At 42.9% G+C, this 17,075-nt stretch overlaps 1 long non-coding RNA gene and 1 pseudogene across 1 annotated transcript; both read right to left on the reverse strand.

Moving 5' to 3' along the window:
• Window positions 1-2,901: 2,901 nt before the first annotated feature.
• Window positions 2,902-6,819, reverse strand: LOC138434153 (uncharacterized). Its single transcript, XR_011254659.1, has 3 exons — window positions 6,441-6,819; window positions 4,798-5,165; window positions 2,902-3,926 (listed from the first exon to the last, which is right to left on the reverse strand). It is a non-coding gene; the product is annotated as an uncharacterized lncRNA (long non-coding RNA).
• Window positions 6,820-10,456: 3,637 nt separating this feature from the next.
• Window positions 10,457-11,560, reverse strand: LOC138433141 (mitochondrial import inner membrane translocase subunit Tim17-B pseudogene; annotated as a pseudogene).
• Window positions 11,561-17,075: the final 5,515 nt, after the last annotated feature.

Raw genomic sequence — 17,075 nt, forward strand, 5'->3', positions numbered from 1 at the left:
GCATCTATCCTTTATCTGGGGACTCAGTAATCTAAGCTGCTTCCACTGAATGACTTTGCTATCTCAGGACATGGCCTTCAAGATCACAGCGGGAGAGAGGAAAAGGGAAGCTGCAGACACTAGGGAAGCCCGAAGGATCATATACGGTCTTAAATGCTTTGGCTGAGAAATCCTATGTGTCATTCTACTTACAATTCAGTGGCCATTCTGCTTACAGGCTCATGACTAAGAGGGCTTGGGAAAGTAGCAAGTATGTGCATACTTGGTAGATAATAAATGTCTCTGATATAGGGCACTGTATTCATGCTTTCTTAATACTGCTACTGCCACTACTATTAATACTAACACTACAACTAATAATAAAACCATATATGTATCACAACTAAAGTTTGTTTTTTTATTTATCTTTATCAAGAAACAAACTTTTCATTTTTATTAGTCAATTCCACTGAGGTTATTTTGCTTTATTTATTTATTTATTTATTTATTTATTTTTGATCTTTAACCCAACATAAATCTTTCTACTCTTTGGGATTTTTGTTCTTTTTGTATTTTCTTGAGCTGGGTATTTTATGTTCAATCTGATTTATTTTTCTAATAAAAACTTGTTATAAATTTCCCTCCAAATGACACTTTGCCTACTTTTTATAATTCTGATAGTACTACTCTCATTGCGGTTTCATTCTGAACATTATACAATTTTATTCTATCTCTTCATCCAGAAAATTAACTATCTAGGAAAATGTCTTGCTAATTTCCAAATGTATAGATTTTCTCTCCTTACTGCTTATAGGATCTTAGTTCCCTGACTAGGGATTGAACCTGGGCCCCTGCAGTGAAAGTGCCATGTCCTAACCACTGGACTGCCAAGAAATTCCCAGGTAGCTCTCTTTTATTGTTGTTATTGTTAACTTATAATTGTATTACATTGTAATCAACCAGCATGGTTCCACCTATTTGGTAGCAAATGCTTAACTTGTTGAAATTTCTTTGGCCTTTGTTTTTCTGTTACTATGTTTATCTCCTTCTCTAAAATAAGGTAAAGAATTACCTAGAGGGTTTTTAGAAGATAACATATAGCCAAATGTTTCTCCAGACCGTTGTTGTTCAGTTGCTAAGTCATGTCCAACTCTTTGCAGTCCCATGGATTGCAGCATGCCAGGCTTCCTTGTCCTTCACAATATCCCAGAGTAAAGTTTACACAAACATATGTCCATTGAGTCGGTGATGCTATCAAACCATATCATCCTCTGCCACCCTCTTTCTCCCTTTGCCTTCAGTCTTTCCCAGCATCAGGGTCTTTTCCAATGAATCAGCTCTTCACATCAGGTGGTCAAAGTATTGAAGCTTCAGTTTCAGCATCAGTCCTTCCAATGAATATTCAGCACTGATTTCCTTAAGGATTGACTGGATTGATCTCTCTGCAGTCCAAGGGACTCTCAAGAGTCTTCTCCAGTACCACAATTCTAAGGCATCAATTCTTAGGCGTTCAGCCTTCTCTGTGGTCCAAATCTCACATCCATACACGACTACTGGAAAAAACATAGCTTTGACTTGGACCTTTGTCGGCAAAATGATGTCATTGCTCTTAATACGCTATCTAGGTTTACCATAGCTTTTCTTCCAAGGAGCAGGCAACTTTCAACTTAATGTAATGGCTACAGTCACCATCTGCAGTGATTTTGGAGCCCAAGAAAATAAAATCTGTCACTGCTTCCACTTTTTCTTCTTCTATTTGCCACGAAATGATGGGACCAGATGCCATGATCTTAGTTTTTTGAATGTTGAGTTTTAAGCCAGTTTGTTCACTCTCCTCTTACACCCTCTTCAAGAGGCTCTTTAATTCCTCTTCACTTTCTCCAGACTATAAGTCATAACTTCCAGGGGCAGGTACAGGCATTATATTTTTACTGCCCGTTCATATCCACCACAGCAATGACTCTCACATATACCACTGGTGAAAACCTCTATTCCAACTATTCTGCAGTTTTGGAATTTGATGAATTGAGATTGGGGTTGAGAAGATGCCCTGGAGAAGGCCATGGCAACGCACTCCAGTATTTTTGCCTGGAGAATCTCATGGACAGAGGAGCCTCGCAGGCTGTGGTCCACAGGATCGCACAGAGGCGGACATGACTGAAGTGACCTAGCACGCACACATGCTACTGCGAGCATCACATGACAGCTAAAGGTCTGTGTGACAGAAATAAAACCCTAGTTCATCGTCCAAAACGCTGATGGCTTGTGGGAAGGTGTGACATTCACGTTACCTTCACATCTTGTCTCTGTGTACAATCTTGAGCATTCAGTAAAAGCTTCACAAAATGTCTTAAATGTAATGTATGAGCATGTGCATTAGTTTCGCGTTGCTGCTGGAGCAAATCACCACAGACTTAGCGACCTAAAACAACACAAATTTAGTATCTTAGAGTCCTAGTAGTCAGAAGTTCAAAATGGATCTCACCGTGCTAACCAAGGTGTCGGCACGGCTGCATCCATTTCTGGAGGCTTTAGGAGAGACCGTACTCTCTTGCCTTTTCGCGCTTCTAGAGGCTGCCACATTCCTTAGCTTGTGCTCCCTTCCATTTGCAAAGCCATCAACGGCAGGTCTTTCTCACAAAGCCAGTTCTCTTTTTTCTAACGTTTTTGCCTCTGCCTTGCCCACTTAAGGATTCCTGTGATTACATTTGGCTCACCAGATAATCCAGGATAATCTCCTTAAAGTCAACTGGTTAGCAACTTTAATTCTATCTACAAACTTAATTCCCCTTTCCATGTAACATGATATACTCATAGGTTCTGTGGATTAAGACATGATTATCTTTCAGAGGGCATTATTCTGTCTACCACAGTACATAAGACCAAAAAGGGAAAAAGAAAAAACAAGAATAGAGGAGGAAATGACAGTGAATTTTTTAAATGGAGTAGTAACATTTACAACAGTAATAAAATTACAAATATATAAGAATTAGTGCATTCATTAGACTATAAGCATCTGGAACAAAGCAAAAAAAAAAAAAACTTTATTCAATACTATTAGTTTATTCCAAGAGCACACGCACACACACATAACACAGAGTAATAGCTTGGTTAGCTGATGCCACAGCTGGGATAGTACTGTTTATTAATTAGACAAATGAAATAAAAAAGGAACAATATGTTTGCTAGTTATTATACTTTTGTAGAAAATTTCCTAAATGCCTTTCTTCCTGGAAAAGGATTTTTTTCTTACTGCTTCCATTCCAGCTCACCTCTAACATTTCTGGAAAAGTTCTAGGAGGATGGATAAAAGCCTTAACGTTTGCCTCCCAGCTTAATCCATCACAGCTCCAGGATGGATGGTGAGTGACTGTGCAAGTGTACTCTGGAGACAGAGCGCCGCTGGCCTGAATTAGAAGCAAAGGCTGGTCAACATCGCCCCCTTGTGCGGAGAGGCAGAGACATCACTCCCTCTGGCCACCCAATCGGTATGCTGCAGGAAATTTCTTGGCTGAAACTCCATGGAAAATGGCTGTTTGGAGAGTGAAATTCCCCAGAGCTTTTAGAATCAACTCTTTTCATCGTTTTAAGCCTACTTATTGGGAAATCTTTCTAAAATATATTACACATAAGAAATAATCATACTCAGTCAATACTGCGTGAAAGAATATAACGGCATAAAATAAATTATTCATTGCCTTGCCTTGTAAAGAGCACTCTGAATGCAATTTTAACTATCCTTTTTGGCTGTGAACCTCAGTCCATTTACTGTTCCATAGAGTAGATAAAACACCAATATTCTTTTGCATGTTTATGACTTTTTTCAAGGTTTTCTTCATCATCGCCGTTTGGGTTTTTTGCCTCCTCTGTTGCTTATCAGTGGTCACTTTTTTATTTTGAGTTTGTCAGTGTGGCTTCCTTAACAGCTTTCTTTCCTTTTTTATTTGCTGTGGAAATAGTAATTATTTAGAATTATAAGTAAAAGGAGGTTAAATAGGCTCTCAATAAAACCCTCTCTTACAAGTAAAATGTGTGAAATTTGAGACAAAACTAGAGTGACGCTGCGCACAGCACTGCCTGTTGCATTGGATTTCAGGGCTGTTTGACATCTATTTGACTTCTTAGGAGTTATTTTTACCTCTTCCCTATTTCTTTTCTGAATAGGTTAGTGTGAAATAGTTGTGCTTTGGCAAGATGGAGTATTGTTATATTTTCCAGTGTGTCAAACCCATGAAATGGAATTTCCTGGGAATGAAAAAAAGAAAAGCCATATCCCTTTGAATGCTTATGGCAAATTGATACAAAACCAGGGATGCAACTTAAACATGAATTAATAGGAGAAAACGCTTTAAAAGGTGGTTCATCTGCATAGCAAAATACTATGAGATATGAGCTGTGTATACCACATGTACATACATCGACTGGAAAATATGTTCATTGTCCTACTGTTTAGTTTCTACACTGATAGAAAAATGTTCCTGTCTTTGGTTCCCCAGGGGACAGTGCTGAGATATATTTCAGAAGGCCCCTTGGGAGGTGGCAGCGGACTGTAGCACTAGTCACCCAAGGCTTGTCCCACTCAGTAATGCATCCTGATATTAGCTGCCCCTCATTCCCAGCTTCACTCCTCCAGTCCTTACTCTGCTCCCTTCAATCATCACCACAAGTCATTGCACACAGCCTTTGTCTTGGGCTTTGGTTTTGAGAGAAGTCAGGTTTAAAAAAAAAAAAAAAAGACATTGTCAAAGGAGAATATGATGAGCTGCTGCACCCACTTACAACCGTGAGGGAAAGACTAAGAGAATGCAAGAAACTGACCCAGAACCATGGCACCAATCTGCTACAGAACCGTCTACCTCTTCACATCTTGCTCCATGAAAAGAAGAATCCCCTATTAAGTTGCTGACAATTAGATTTTGTGTTGTTTGCAGCCAAAGTACTTCTTGGGAGTATCTCACTTGGAGCTGAAGGCGGAAGGATCAGCCCTCGTGTGGGAAGCCTGGGGGCGTTGGTAACCAGAGTTCCGGCTTGTGGAGAATGCTGGAGACAGAGACAGAGGGAATGAATCCTGTGGTTTTCACTCTTCTGCCAGTGAATTCTTCTTTTTGCCTAAGATAGTTGATGTAGAGTTTCTGTCACTTGCAAACAAAAGTCCTGCGTCATTTAAGTCTGAGTTTATTCTTGTTCTACAAAAAAAAAAAAAAGTGTGCATATGTGTGTGAGCACATGTTCACTGAAGCATGGGGAAACATGAATGGATGTGCTGAATGGCTACCAGCAGTTGTTTCTGAGAACTGGAATAGAGGGGAGCAAGAAGGACATGGGCTTCCCAGGTGGTGGTAAAGAACCCGCCTGCCAATGCAGGAGACAAAAGATGCAGTTTCGATCCCTGGGTTGGGAAGATCCCCTGAAGGAGGGCATGGCAATCCACTCTAGTATTCTTTCCTGGAGAATCCAATGGACAGAGGAGCCTGGAGGGCTACAGTCCACAGGGTTACAAAGAGTCAGACACGACTGAAGCAACTTAGCGTACAAGAAAGTCTTATGTATAATTTTCACTTTATGAACTTTTAATGTTTAAACTTGTTATAACCAGCTTTATCATTTTTGTACTTTTAAAAGACTAAAAACCGCAGAAATCCTGGGATAATGTGTGTGTTGTTTGAGGCTGTTTAGTTTGAGACGTGTGGCAATTGAAAACTAATACACGAGTCATCACCAACCTGAGAACTACTGCTTACAAACCACCCAACAAACCTCAGGCAGACAACCGCAAATCCCAAGGCCAGAATAAAAGCAGAAATAAGCGCTGAGTAAGGAACTGATGCTGGGAACTTGTATCCAATCAGCCTGTGACCATGGCCCCCTACCCTCCCAAACATATAATTTCCATTACTTCTCCTAAAACCCAACCCAATAAGCCCACAATCTAAGTTAAAAACAAACAAACATAAAAGTGTGCCTGCCATGCAAATGCAGCTCCAAAGCAAACTCATCCATTTACCCCTTCACTGCCGAGACAGAAAAACCTAGAGCAGCCGCAGCTTCCAGAGTCAATGTCAAGAACCTGAAGCACTAGAGAATATGGGCAGTGTGCTGGGTTAACCTAAGCCAGGTCCAGAGGGGATGGGGTCGTAGGAAAGGGATACACTAGCTCAGCCACACAAGCCAGCTGGTAGATGGACCAACGCAGCAAATAACAGGGACACGGCACTCTCAGGGTTGAGATGGTGCCGGCAACTGGAGCACTGACCGGGGAAAAAAGTCAGGACCAGCAGGACCCAGAGCAGCGGCAGGAGGACACCAGGAACGGAACAAAGGAGAGGACCAGTGAGATCCAGTGTGAGGCTGTGGGGCTGGGAGGCAGCAGCTGATGAGGGCCGAGACCCGGAACTCCAGGTGGGGATACTGAGGCAGAAATCCAGGGATATGAGGAGCAAGAGCTACATATGCATACTTACCGCATACTAAGTGCTTTAAACTCACAGATAATTCTTCCAAATATCTTGTGAAGGGGAACTTTTACCATCTCCATTTTTGAAAAAAAGAAATTAAGCTTGATAGAAGATACCGATTTGCTCAGTCACATGCTAGCATATTGGTCAGCTTGGGCTATTGTAATAGAATACCACAGATTGGGTGATGTAAAGAACAAAAATTTGTTTTCTCAGCCTTCTGCAGTTTCAAAGTCCAAGATCAAGGTGCTGGCAAGGTTGGTTTCTAGTGAAGTCTCTTTTCCTGATTTGCAGATGGTTGCCTTCCTGCTGTGTCCTCATGTGGCCTTTAATTCAGTACACATGCAGAGAGAGAGAGCTCGCTGATTTATCCTCCTCTTCCTCTGAAGACACCAGTCCTGATGGGTTAGGGCCCCACCCTATGACTTCATTTAACCTTAATTACCTTCTTAGAGGCCCTTATCTCTAAATATAGTCACATCGGGCTTTGGGCTACAGCATATGAATCTGGAGGATGGGTGGGGGAGTAGGGAGGGAGTGGGGGAAAAGACACAAATCAGTGCAAAAGAGATAGTTAGTAGTTGATACAGACAGTATGACTTCAGAGCATAATACTCTTTTTGTATATTTATATATTATTGAGGTATAACTTAAAAGATTATAGTTCAATGAGTTTTGAATAAATGCATATACATTCAAATAACACACAGTCCTAGCAAAAACTAAACAATACATCTTAACCTTGAGACTCCCTCTACCAGATTATCTGATGACAGGAGGTGATGCTATTGGTAGATTTCACGGCAGCCCAGAGTCATCTCTGGCACTGAAGACACAAGGTCCATGAGCAGCAAGACTGGATTATGAACTTCCTTCTATACACACCCACATCCGCACGGGGCTCCCTGCCTGGCCAGTCCTCACCCTCTGCTGCTCTGGATTCCAGCAGACTGACCCTCCCGAGGTATTACTCCCCCTCCCTCTCTGTGTAAGGCAGTGCCTCTGGCATCTTCTCGGTGGCTCCAGCTCCTACCAAATAGTCCCACAGTGGTTTCCACCAGATGACCCTCGTGCCTGCTCTACTTTGGTAAAGAAGCACTTCCTCCCCGTTGAGTTCCAGTTCAGAAGAATCAGTGGCTTCCTGCTGTCGCTAGTCTCTGAGTTATCCTGCCATCCATTGCTTGGCCTCTCTACTCTTCCATCTCCTACACCAACAGTTACCTGCATTATATTCCACAGATTCAGACACTCAGCATGGTTTCTCTTCTCCTGGTTATGCTCTTATAGTACACTGCTACAGCCCCTCAGAAACTGGGGCAGTTCTAGGCATTGGACGGCGCCCATGCACAGATGCTAGAAGATGGAGGACTCAGCAGAATTTCTCCAAGAGAATCCCAGAGATTATGTTTTTGTTCTTGACACGTTGACACCTTGCTGGTCTATCTTGTTAGCAAATCAGCACTTCCCTCCAATTCATTTGTTGCCTGTGGCACACCTGTTTTTCGGGTGGACCTGTGCAAGCTGTCAAAACCAGCGATGCTTTTATCACATGGTTCTTTAGCTACTGTCATGACACTATGCAACTAATTGGATTTATCAAACTGCCACATATTTTCCCCAAAAAAGTGCATGTCTCTATGAAGTGCTTGTGGAGAAAATAGTGACTTTGGAGTGCAAACTCGGATACTCCAATACTGAGAAGGCTTCAATGGCCTGTGGGTATCCCCTTGGATCCTGCCAACCAGCTGGGGTGGGGTGGGGGAGAAGCCTTTGCAGGGGCTTAAAAGAGGCACAATGCCTGGTCAGCTCTAGCTCCAGCTTACGTCAAGCTCTAGCTAACTGTAAAATCCATATTGAGTAGATTCCCAGGACTACCGCAGAAGGAACCCCATCTCTAGTTTGGCTGCAAAACTAAGCCTTGGCTTCCAAGAGAGGGAACACCAGGAGGCAGACAGCACCCACTGGCTCACTGCCCTGTATCTGGGGACTTCTCCAGAGATGCGATACTTCTGAGTCGAATCTCCTTTCCTCAGCGCCCACCTCCCAAGCGACAGGCTGTTGGCCGGTCCTGATTGCAGGAGAAGTCCTGCTGCCGGGCTGGGGAAGGAAATCCGACAGCTCCCACTTCTCCTTCGCTCTCTACATGACAGATCACTTCAGCTGGAAGAAGTATCGCAAAAGGACCTGGAAGCTAGTGGGAGAAATGTGACCCCAAAAAAGAAAGAATCCTTTAGTCACAGAGCTTTTTATCCTAACCACAGAACAGGCTCTTGCCTTCTGTAGGAATAATAAAATCCCAGGCCCCCACTATACTAGCTCCTCTAACAAAAAGCAGCTCCCTAAACTGTAACTCCTCAGGGCTTCTGGGTTGGATTTAGTTTTCACTGGGTAAAGGAATGCATTAAAAGGAAAGACTGAGTACTCTTATGAAAATCAAAGGGGTAAATAAGCTTGCTGTTCAAACAAGGAAAACACAGGCTGCACCAGCTCTGCCCTGTGGTGGATTTTGCACCTGGTGAACAGACAGTACTGTGTCTGCCCCAGCTGGGCTTTCCCCACAGGGGACCGGCAGCTTCAGAGGTCCAGCAGACTGCCAGGGACGTCTCTCCCACCTGGGAAAATACAGTGAAAAGGAAGGGCTGAAAGAGAGAACTTCATTCCAAAGGAAAAGCACAGCAGCTAAAAGTTATTATAAGAGAAAGATCTCAAAGCAGGTGGCAGGAGCTATTTTAAGGGTAAAGAAATATTCTTGGTGGAGAAGTGTTTGGGGAAAAAACACAAATAGTGCATGAATATCATACTGGAGGAAGAAAATGTTCTCTCCAAACTAAAGAGCGGGTATGGAGTCAATTGTCTTCACATCACATAAGCCCAGTGCATGCCACCTCAGCCTTTCCTCATCTCACCTGACTCCTGTCTTTGGCAACCCTTTCCTCCAAAGGCAGCCAGACTCAGAATTCTCTGAGAAGAGTGTTCCTCTAAATTATTCATAGGACAGTTCTACCAACTTCCTATCCTCCCCTTCCCAGAAGTATCTGCTATGCAATAATCCAGTGAAAATGAACAATGCTTGGAACAAATAATGAATCATTCCTTGTAAAATTTCAGGAACTTGTAGACATTTCATGCAGGGAGGAATGTCTCTTCAGTTCAGTTCAGTTCAGTTCAGTCGCTCAGTTGTGTCTGATTCTTTGTGACCCCATGAATCACAGCACGCCAGGCCTTCCTGTCCATCACCAACTCCCGGAGTTTACCCAAACTCATGTCCGTCAAGTCAGTGATGACATCCCGCTATCTCATCCTCTGTCGGCCCCTTCTCCTCCTGCCCTCAATCACTCCCAGCATCAGGGTCTTTTCCAATGAGTCAACTCTTTACATGAGATGGCCAAAGTATTAGAGTTTCAGCCTCAGCATCAGTCCTGCCAATGAACACCAGGACTGATCGCCTTTAGGATGGACTGGTTAGATCTCCTTGCAGTCCAAGGGACTCGCAAGAGTCTTCTCCAGCACCTACCCACATCCTAAATGGTACCACATATAAATATGCTATAAACTTGACCTTTTTTAGGGTATGAGGTCCTGTTTTATGGGAGTGAGAACATTATTTTTTAAATACTGACTTTCAAAAGTTGAGATCATTACTTTCAATTAAAATCTAAAGCAGACCAGAAAAATATTTATGGTGTTATTTTCAACTTGTCTTCTCTTCCTCATATGTGAGCAACTTTGTTATTAGTAAAGATAAGGGAAACTGTCTTCAATAAGCAAAAAAAAAAAAAAAATTTCTAAAATCCTATTTAATCTTGTATTTTTTTTTTTTTTCATTTTCAAAACTGGCTTTAAATACTCATCAGAGTGCCATGCAGAGCGATTGGGGTGAGAGCATGTTACATATATGAGTGGGGGTTGGAGTGCCCTGAGAGAAGAGGGACCCATCCATCAGGGCAGCTGGGGTTCCCCCCCCCCCCAACCTGGGATAAGGGAACAGATAGAGGCCCTCTCTGGAGTGTCCCATGGGCCAACTGGGAGCCAGCCCTCCCTTCAAGGTTGATCACCCAGGAGGGGACCGAGAAGGAGCTCTCACAGTGGCGGTGATAGGCAGTCACTTCCTCAGTGGTACTGCTGATAGCTGGGGTAGCCTGGGCCCGGGATACCCTCCTTAGAGGGCAGCTGGCCAGGGTTCTCCAGGAAAGGGGGTGCATTGCGGAACTGCTGCATGGTATAGCAAGTGAGAAGGATGCCAATACCCTCGATGAGGGCCAATAGGATGCCCCCCATCATTGCCGAGCCCACCATGACCAATGGGCCACTGCGGGCAGCCAGCACAGCCCTGGTCTATGCTCCACTGGTGATGGAAGTTCCAGGGATCTTCCTTGCTCCGAAGCCGCACCAGACCACAGTTGACGGTGGAAAACAGCGCCCCCCCCAATCCCCACCCCACAGTGAAAGCTCCGTAGCGATCATCCACAGTTCGCCAGGGGCAAGGCTCCCGAGCACACTCCTCCAAGGCGCCGGAGTCCGCTGTGCAGTATGGCTACACACTGGCCAGGCCACACCCCGCACTGTATTTCTTTTCCACCAGTGCACGTTTGGAAGTGTTTTATCCATGTGACACTCTAGTCCTGGTAGGGATAAAACATGATTGACAAGTCTATGTCCATATTTACAACTGTTAGGGATTCCTACTATAATACTGTCATTCTCAGTTCTCACTACAGTAGACTATTGCCAGGGACAGACACAATAATCCCCTCAATTGCATGCTTTTTCCATATGACTCTGCTACTCCTTCCATCAGTGAAGGTGAAAGTGTTAGTCACTCAGTCATGTCCACCTCTTTGGAACCCCATGGACTGTAGCCCACCAGGCTCCTCTGTCCATGGAATTCTCCAGGCAAGAATACTTCCATCAGTCAGTGGAGTCCATTTCCTCTCCCCTTGAACCTGGGTTGGCTTTGTGACTTTCTTGACTCACAGAACTGGGCAGGTGTGATTTCCAGGCACCCTTGTGGAGCCTCAAGCCTCCATGTAAGGAAGCCCAGGCTGTCCTGTTAGACAAGTGTCTTAGCGGAAGGAGCCCCAAGGTGCCCAGCTGACAGCCATACCCAGACATGTGAGCGGGACCATGCTGCGCCCTCCAGCCCGAGCCATGACCAGCCCACACATGTAGAGCAAATGCATATCTTTTCCACTGAGTCCGCTCAGATTGCAGGTCTACAGAATCATAAGCAAATTACTGCTTTATGCCACTGTGTTTTGGGGTACTTTGTAACCTAGCAGTAGATAACCAATCTACTGACCTTACACAAAATTACTAAATTGTGTACAGCTACCCAGATTTGGTACATCAAAGATGAAATACTTAACCTCAGAAAGCATCATCTGTCTAAATACAAAAATGTAAATGATCGAAGTTCAAATTATGCTCCAAATCAGAGACCACTTTCCCCAGACCCCTGCTCGCCTTCTTCTGTGGCAGTGGCCCTCAAAGTGTGGTCCTGGAACAGCAGTATCAACACATGAGAACTTGTTAGCAATGCAGATTCTTGGCCTTCTACTGAGAGATAAACTCTGAGGATGGGGCCCAGAAACCTGTATTTCAACAAGTCTTGTAGGTGAGTCTGATGCATGCTGAAGTGTGAGAACCGCTGTTCTACAGCAATAACACTTCTAATGCTTAACTGGTATACCTGGCCACGTGGATGAAAACTAGGTTAGGTGGCTAGGTAAGGCCACAGCTACGTTTCGACAAACAAAAAGCAAGCAGAAATGGGGAAAGGGGTGTTCTCTTCTCTGTCTCTGTCACCTTCATGCTGGCTGCGATTCAGATATGATGGGTGGAGCCCTGGAAGCTGTCTTTGATCATGAGATGACCGTGGGAAAGGAATCCATGCACAGCAGAGCAACAAGATAGAAGGAGCCCAGGCCCCTGGTATTATGGAGATGCCACACTCCCTGACTTCCTGAACATGAGGAATTCCTATCTTTAGTTCTGTGTTTAAAGTTTTCTGCCCCTCACAATTAAATCCTAACTAAGATATAATGCTAAGTAGTATCCCTTCCCCTCACCAGCTGAAACATTCTTCAAGAATATTTTATTTTCTTCACTTGTCACAAGCCATTCTTTAGGTTGTTTTCTATTTTCATTTGCCTATTAACCATCTCCCTATTTGACTGAAAGCTCATGGGGGCAGTTTTGTTCATCATTGAATCCCCAGCACCCAACACATTTTACCCTCCAAACAAGGACTTGGAGAATATTTACTGAATCAAATGGACAGATGAAAGGATGGATGTAGGAAAGCCACATTTTTTCCTGAGATCTTTAAGCACTGATAAAATGATCAAGCCTTAAATAAATCTTTTTACATCCAGTAAAACTATCTCCCTACAACATCTTATCTGTTCCACAATGTAATCTAAATACGAAGCAATAATAGTAACTAACACTTTTATACATCTTGTGTGAAAGTCACTCCATCCTGTCTGGCTCTTTCCAACCCCATGAACTGTAGCCCCCGAGGCTCCTCTGTCCATGGAATTCTCTAGGTCAGAATACTGGAGTGGGTAGCCGTTCTCTTCTCCAAGGGATCTTCCCAACCCAGGGATTGAACCCAGGCCTACCACATTGCAGGCAGATTCTTTCCCATCTGAGCCATCAGGGAAGCCCAAGAATACTGGAGTGGGTAGCCTATGCCTTCTCCAGCAGATCTTCCTGACTCAGGAATCAAACGGGGGTCTCCTGCATTATACCAAAACAAGTTCCAAAAGAGACACATACTATAATATATCTTACCAGTATACCTCAAACCTGTCAAAAATCATCAAAAACAGGGAAGTCTGAGAAAGTGTCACAGGGAACTTAAGGAGACATAGCTAGAAAATGTAACCTAGTATTCTGGATGGAATTATGGGAACAGAAAAGGGCATTAGGTAGAGACGAAGGAAGTCCGAATAAACTAAAGACTTTAGCTAATAATAATATGTCACTATTGGTTTAGTATTTGTAACAAATGTACCACACTAATACAAGATGTTAACAGTAGGGAAACTGGGCATGGGATGGGGTGAGGGGAGGGCTGTAAGTACGTATTCTCTGTACTATCTGCTCACTTCCTTAAATCTAAAACTGTTCTAAAAAAACTGAAGTCTATTTTTTTTAAAAGACATATATTAATTCTCATGAAAACTGAGATGGGAACCATGATGAGCCCTATGTTACAGATAAAAGAGTACCTTAAGTTTGGTTTCCCCAAGTCTTTGAGACTTAGAATATACGTCTCTTCTGCACCAAAATGTATTTGATTCATTTAAATAATGTGTATTGATTACTGTCTGCCAGTCAGAGACTGAGCTTCGGTGATTCTATGAAGAGAGGCACAATTAGGAAGGCAGAAAGAGCTCTGCATCTGCCTACTGAAACTAAAGGGCACAAGCAAACATTTTATTAATAAAGTGTGCACAATTCTAAAATGTATTTTACATGGTGACAGCACATATACTCCTTCAATAGCTAGAAACAACTGAGCTTGACAGCTAATTATCAAGAATAATTATTTAAATATGAAGCCACAGATGGCATACATTTTTAAGAACACATAAGCCATATATCAGAAGTTATAAGGCTTTTCAAGAATGAATTTGTATCTTATCCCAGATACTAAAATAACTAAGGCTCTATCTTTGAGGACAATCCCTGGTCTATACTGAAAGAACACCTCAAAGGAGAAAACTTCCTATGTCATTTGCATTCCTTTCTGAAGATACTCAGTGTAAACTTCCTTGACTATTATTTTGACTGGTAGAACCAATCATTACTGATTACTCCACTGATCAAAACAAAGATTTGCCACCTTGGCTGATCAAGCTGAAATTCCTGGCCCATGCCAGTCTGACCATGAAATGTCATACATGCTCACTACATCGTGGCACACCAAGACAAAAATAAGCTTTTTTTTTTTTTTGCAAAGTGTATTACCTCTGGGGCTTCTTGACTTTCATACCTGGAACTGTAATCAACAGGTGGACTCCAATCTAAATATCCACCTGAAACAATACCCAAGGGAGCACTCTGTACCTGTAACTTCACTGCTTCTTGTGATTCCTTTAGCTGCCTCACTGTATTTAGCCTTAAAAGTTCAGCTGAGGCATTAGATCCTTCACAAAGTTTTAGCCTGCTCAGTGTGGGCCATGGCACCTTGCACAGACCTCAGTCATAGTACTTACCACAATTCAGTACATTTTAACAAGTAACGAATAAGTGCAGATGAGGTGCCATTCTGGGCATCTGGGAAACATCAGTGAACAAATCAAAGATGCCTACTCTTGCAAGGAAAAATACACAATAGATAAACTATAATAAGTAAATTTTATAGCATGTTATAATGATAAGTGCTATGGAAAAATAAAGGGCTTCCCTGGTGGCTCAGTGGTAAAGGAATCTGTCTGCCCATGCAGGAGATGTGGGTTCAATCCCTGGTCTAGGAAGATCCCCTGGAGAAGAAAATGGCAACCCACTCTAGTATTTTTGCCTGGGAAATCCCATGGACAGAGGAGCCTGGTGGCCTGTAGTCCATGGAATTGCAAAAGAGTTGGACACGACTTAGCAACTGACCAACAGAAACATATGGAAAAAGAAAACATGGAAGGGGTTAAGAGGGCTGGGATGGACTAGGGTATAGAAGAAGGTTCAAAGTTATAGTACTTGAACCATATATAAGAGTACTCATGTTCTCTTCTGTGAGAATAGGATTGAAGCAAAGACTCGAAGGAGGTGAGGGAATTAACTCACTTCCTTCGTCTTTGCAGATCCCAGAAAAAGAGGCTTCCAGATAGTGGAAAGAACAAGAGCAAAGACCCTCACACAGGAATATGCTTGGTGAGTTTGAGAAGAAGCTTGGAGGCCAGTGAGTCTGGAGCAAAATGCCTCAGAAGGGAATAGGAGGGGAAGAGAGAGGCAAAGCAGGGAGCATCAGTGATGGCAGCTTGTGGGCCATTACAAACACTGTGGCTTTTACTCTGTGTGAAATGGGGAACTGTTGATGGGCTTTGAGTAGTGGAGAGACATGATCTTATTTTTGCAAGATTCACTCAGGTCATTATGTAGAGAATAAAATTTTAGCCAGGCCAAGACAGAAGCAGAAAAACCTGTTAGGAGGTAATTATGAGAGAGGAGGATGCCTCAGGCAAGAGAAGTAGCATAAGGTGGGGCAGATGAGAGCCAGATTTTGGATTTAGCATCATGGGGGAAGGATGTGGGGTGTAATCCTTGTGTTAGTAGCTCAGTCATGTCTGACTCTTTGGTACTCCACAAACTGTAGCCTGCCAGGCTCCTCTGTCCATGGAATTCTCCAGTCAAGAATACTGGATTGGGTTGCCATTTCCTCCTCCAGGGGGTCTTCCCAACCCATGGATTGAACCTGGGTCTCCTGCCCTGCAGGCATTCTTTACCATCTGACCGCCAGGGAAGCCCGGATAACAAACAGGGGAGAGCCAAAGACGTCTCCAGGGATTCTGTCCTGAGCGACTTCTATGATGGAGGTATCATGAACCAGTGTGGGAAGACCATGGAAGAGGCAGATTAGGATGTGAAGAGCAGGAATTCATGAAAGAACATGAATTTGGTTGTTGTCTGAAAATGTTCTGTTGACACTTTCTGGTAAGACAGAATAAATACAAGGAGAGTGGTTGTCAGCAGTCTGAAAGAAAATCTAGGATTCAGCAGAGCAGCACATTTTAGAAGTGCTCCATTTCAAATTCCCAACACTTGATATCAGGAACAACATTGTGAGGAAAAACACAGAAATCAATGTCTTTGAATCTGAAAGTGATTGTGAAGAATTAGACTCTGAACATGAAAATAATCTAAAAACACCTCAAATGATTTATCTACATTTACCTCTTTATACATGACTGAGAATAAAATATGATTTTAAAAATCTACTAGATAGGATTAAATTTTCAAAAAATAGAAAATAACTTCCGTGGTAAGAAATCACCATGTAATAGTTTAATGGGGAATGCCTTTCTTAGTGACACACAAAAAAATCTTTAAATTGGATACAAGGAAATAATGATGATTAAAAATAACAAATACTTACTAGCCACAATGAGCCAGGAACAGTGCTAAGTGCTATACATGGAATTTTTTCTTTTTTACTCTCACAACAATCCTATGAAGTAGTAACCAATTTCCCTCCTTTTAAGAGAATGCCCAAAATAGTGAAGAAAACTTATGTGTCTTTTGTATGTCCCATACAATCTTTGTGCTTTGCTACTTTTTCCCCTTTGGAAAAAAATCATCAGCCTCCTATTTAATAATTTCTCACCTTTAAGAATTTTAAGAAGGAAATCTTTAGCATGGGTCTTAGATGCCTGCTACACTTATTATTCCCTAGTCCAGCTGCTCTCTCTGCTACACATAGACTTCTAATTCCAGTCTTTTGTGTGGGTTTGGGGTTTTGTTTGGTTCCCTTTTTCAAGTCAAAAAACAGGCATGGGAGACTTCCCAGTGGCTGGGACTCCGTGATCCCAATGCAGGGAGTTCCAGTTTGATCCCGGGTTGGGGAAAGTGAAAGTCACTCAGTCATGTCCAACTCTTGTGACCCCGTGGACATACAGTCCATGGAATTCTCTGGGCCAG

The sequence above is a fragment of the Ovis canadensis genome, chromosome 2, assembly GCF_042477335.2.
Source record: "Ovis canadensis isolate MfBH-ARS-UI-01 breed Bighorn chromosome 2, ARS-UI_OviCan_v2, whole genome shotgun sequence".
Taxonomy (NCBI): domain Eukaryota; kingdom Metazoa; phylum Chordata; class Mammalia; order Artiodactyla; family Bovidae; genus Ovis; species Ovis canadensis.